Source organism: Marmota monax, unplaced genomic scaffold, assembly GCF_021218885.2.
Source record: "Marmota monax isolate L192 unplaced genomic scaffold, Marmota_monax_Labrador192_F-V1.1 WCK01_AAM20220418_F8-fsc00007, whole genome shotgun sequence".
In the NCBI taxonomy this organism is placed as follows: domain Eukaryota; kingdom Metazoa; phylum Chordata; class Mammalia; order Rodentia; family Sciuridae; genus Marmota; species Marmota monax.
In genome coordinates this window covers 5,307,868-5,312,175 of record NW_026692781.1, presented here as the reverse complement: position 1 = coordinate 5,312,175, position 4,308 = coordinate 5,307,868, and the positions used below count along the sequence as shown (strand labels likewise).

The following is a 4,308-nucleotide window of genomic DNA, read 5'->3' as shown; positions in this document are numbered from 1 at the left end:
CCTTTCAAGATGGGAAATATAATTCATACCAAGAGTTTGACTAATGTAAACCCCAAACACACCTGTCTTCAAGATGAACCTTGCACTGAGAATCATTTTGGATGACTAAGTTTCTAAGTTCTTGCAAGTTTAATCATTTTAAGCTCAAAGTTTTTAAATTTCGTGATAGGAGACAAAATGTATTTACATTTTAAGTTCTTTAACAAGGTAAAGTGAACATAATTTTACCTTCTCATAGAGACTCAGGGTCATCAATAAAAATATCAGTAAATGGCCCAATTTAAAATAGATTTAAGATCAAGGGTTATTTAACCCTGTGCTCAATGGACCCAGAGAGTTGATTTTGAGTTCTTGGGACTATTAATAGTTGCTGTTTCTGTCTCCCTTTTTGTTGGCACCTGCTATTTCTTGGTGTTACCAGTTAGTCTACTTGTAGAAGCTTCTCTCATGTTTAGTTATTTGCTTTGTCTGAGAACTCAGATGATTTGTCAGTACTACATATAAAGTTCATGTAAATGAGTCCAGATGGAGCCCTGAGAGAGTTCACATGTGAATAAACTAAAGTTGTTCCAATGCTTTTTTTTTTAATAGGGTACAAATAAACAAGTGAGACATCAATCCTGGCTTCTCAGATGTTTTCTGGGTTTGTATGGCTTTTCTTACTTTCTGGTTCTTTGTTGAGTTCTATACTGTTTAGGCTGGTGAGCAGCAGGTTTCCCACCAGGGGGGACAAGGCTTCAGGTGTCCTTCATTCTGTATATCATCACGGGCACCACTTGAGTGGAAATATAACCAGTTGCTTGGATTAGCAACTAATCAAAATATCTCAGAAAGATTAACCAGTGATAGGAGGCAGAAGATGCCCTCACAAAAATTTCTTCATTCCTAACAAAGAATTATTAAAAGCATGAGGTCTCACCCCAGCCTGAGGAAACTTTGTTCCCTAGACTTGACCCTGAGTCAGCTCATTGCCAATGAAGGGACCTTGGGCTGTCAGACTCCACACTCCTGACCCTGAAGAAATGGCTCCCAACAGGGTTTCTTCCTCTGCCTCCTTCCCTGGCAGCACACCCTCCAGCCCCCTGAATTTCTCAGAGAAAACCCCTGTCTGACATTTCAGTATCATCCTGGGAGCATTTTCAATGGGTGAGTGAAATTCCAACCATTTAATTCCTTAAACAGCAGAAATCTCAACTGTTCCCAGGAATCTGTGCATTGGCTCAGAAAGAGCCCTGCTGCTTCCCTTATCCCCACATCCCCTGGCATGGTACTGCAGGAGTCCGGGTTCTCCCCTGGGCTGCAGCAGTTGTTCACGCTGTAGCAAGCTCGCCTTCCCAGCCATTTCCTTCTGCGCAGCTCCAACTTACCTGACCTGTTTTCTACAAGATCTACAGAGGGCATAGAAAAGTATTGAACGGCTCTAGGTTCTGTGTTGTGTCCTAGTTATAAAGCCCAATGTCAATGTGAAATACCACCTTTTAGCAGCTCCATACCTCAGAGGTTTGTGGTTGATTCTAATGAATGATCAGCTTATGCTTCTTGTTTTTTTTTTTTTTTTTTTTTTTTCCTACAGTAAAAGAAAAGAAAGTCTTTTTCTTCCAGTAGGTTCTAGATTCTGTATTTTAAAATATCATTACGGGCTATACATTTTCTTAGTGAAATTAAGGGTTTTCCCCATTCACCCTTTCAGGATGGAACTATTATTTTCCCTTTGATTACTGGGGAGTTTCTTCCTCTCTCCATCTCTGGCTCAGTGTTCTGGGTCTTTAGGTACGAAGTTGCTATTCAAGAAATTGTCATTGGCTGAATGAATGAAAGGATGGATATGGGCCCCAGAGAAATGGAGTCAGCCAAACATGGACTGAACCTCTGAAACCGTGAGGCCCAAATAAACTTTTCCTCCTCTGAGTTGTTGTGGTTAGGTATTTTGGTCATTATGATAAAAACCTAGCTTAGGAAAAAACATCTTACAAAGAGAGAGAGAAAAAAAAGAGAGAGGAGAGAGACAAAGGATGGATGGATGGATGGATGGATGGATGGATGGGTGAATAGATAGATGGAAAAAAACGGTTCTGCATTGTTGTCTTCTGGGACACCTTCCCAACATGACATAAAATCCTCACGATGCTTCAGGGCAGCTTTTCTTCAGGGACCTGCCAGTCAAAGGAACATCTCTTCAATCTATTTAGGGTTCAATAGAATTTGTAAATAAAGACTCTTATTTGCTTCTTTGTTTTGCAGAAGAGCTGGATGAAAAGAGCTGGCTACCTGGGTCCTGGTTGGAACTTCTCAGTGAATGGTTGGACCATCTGTTTCCAGCACAGTTCTGTTCTGTCAGCCCCCTTGGCATCCACTTGGTTCCGGAACAGCTGTGAACAGTTTAGGGTCTGAACAGGAGTTCAAATGGCTCCTCTGGGCTCTGAAGCAATTAAAGTTGCAGCTTGTTCTTCTTTGTCGTGATGTGTAGGCAAAACCAGACCTGATTGTAAAATGAAATTATAAAAAACCTTATGGTAAGAAACCAATGCCCGGGGAATGGGTCAGTTCCCACGCCCCTCAGCCTTTCTCCAGAGAGCCTAGTTAATCCTGGGTCCCTACCTTTTGGCGTGTAAATAACTGCCCTAAGAGTCTGACTCCTCCCTCTTGAAATGTAACAGATGCCTGTGAAAAGAGCCCTTTCTTCTTATTTGTTTCTATGAGCCTGTTAGAGAACCTACGCAAGGCCTTCAGCCGCACAGATTAGGAAATCTCTCAAGAGAGGAAAAAAACCCCAATGATAGGATGAGTCTAAGATGACAGAACCTATAAATGTAAGAAACTGTGATTATTAGGGCTCAGAATTTGGAGTTTGTTTTCCACTACCAAACCCACCCCCCACCCCCACTCCCCCTGCATAAAATAAAGTTAGGAGTCCTCCTCTGAGTGCTGCTTGCTGCTTCTCTACCAGTCTGCTTCCCATAACAATAAGGCCATTGGGTTTTGTGGGCTTTTTAAAAGCCTTGGCAGCTGCTGGCCAGGCTCTGGAGGGCATGCTGCCTCAGATCCTCTGGGATGCCTTTGCCCACAGAGAACACGGCAAAGACAGCTCGAGGTGCTGAAGTCAGGGACAATTTCACAGGACCAGGCCACGCTTCTGCAACTGTAACTTCCTGGATCTCCCAGACCTTCCAGTCTTTTTTTTTTAGAAAGAGAGAATCTTTTTTTTTTCTTTTAGAAGGATACAACACAATGCCTTTATTTTTATGTGGTGCTGAGAATCGAACCCGGGTCCCGCCTGTGCTAAGCGAGTGCTCTACCGCTGAGCCACAATCCCAGCCCCACCTTCCAGCCTTCCAGTCTTTCTCTCTTTTTCCTGGAGATGAGCCAGGCTGCTGGGGACAGTTTCCTTCTCTCAGTGGGACCACCTGATTAACATTTCTTCTTTTCTCTGCTTCAGTTCCATCTACAGCTTCCTAATCACAGCATTAGCACCTCAGATCTGATCCTACTCCTCATAGGGTAAGAGGGCTTTGAGCCAAGAGAAGACAGGCTGTGGTCAGAAGAAGTGGAAGGAGGCTCCCTAGCAGGAAAATAGGCCATGTCTGTAATGCACAGGAAAAGTGCTCTTGCAGTAGTTGGGTTAGGATACTTGCTAAGTCCTTGAGTGACTCCCCACATATCATTAGCTGCTTATTAGCTGCAAGGGAGAAAATAAAACCTAAAGCAGTAGCTAGACAATGGAGATAATGCTTGACTCCTCGACTGGATGATTAAAAGTAACCTCATTTCTGCAGGACAGGTGATATTATGTGGCTCCAGATGGGATACCCCGGATAGTATACTCCTGGGTAACCATGAGGAAACATCAAAAAGACATCCAATAAGGAATATGCTAGTCAAACAAAAGCAGTGTGTCACGCTCACCTTGGCAGCAGATACACTAAAATTGAGACGATACAGAGAAGATTGGCATACCTCTTGCATGAAGATGACCCACAATGCGAAAATTTAAAAAAAATATAGTGGTGGGGGTGGGTACAGTGGGATCAACATCATAAAAGCTGAATTAAAGAAGGCTAAAGAGATATGACAACAAAACACAATACCTGACCCAAGACCTGTGCTGGAGGCAGAGCAGGGCTTAAAGGACATTAATAAGTCAATTAATGAAACTGACATATGGAAGGTAAGTTAGATAAAGCACTTTGCCAACTATTATGATTATCCCTCTTCTTAGGAAATACTGAAATATTTCAGTGTAAAGGGACATGAGGCATGTAACATAACATTCAGGAAAAAAAAATTGCATTATATAACAATATACACTGT

General features: G+C 42.5%; 1 non-coding gene across 1 annotated transcript; it reads left to right on the top strand.

Annotated features, from left to right (window-relative positions):
• The first annotated feature begins 3,895 nt into the window (after window positions 1-3,895).
• Window positions 3,896-4,002, top strand: LOC124094711 (U6 spliceosomal RNA). Its single transcript, XR_006852306.1, has one exon. It is a non-coding gene; the product is annotated as a U6 spliceosomal RNA (small nuclear RNA).
• Window positions 4,003-4,308: the final 306 nt, after the last annotated feature.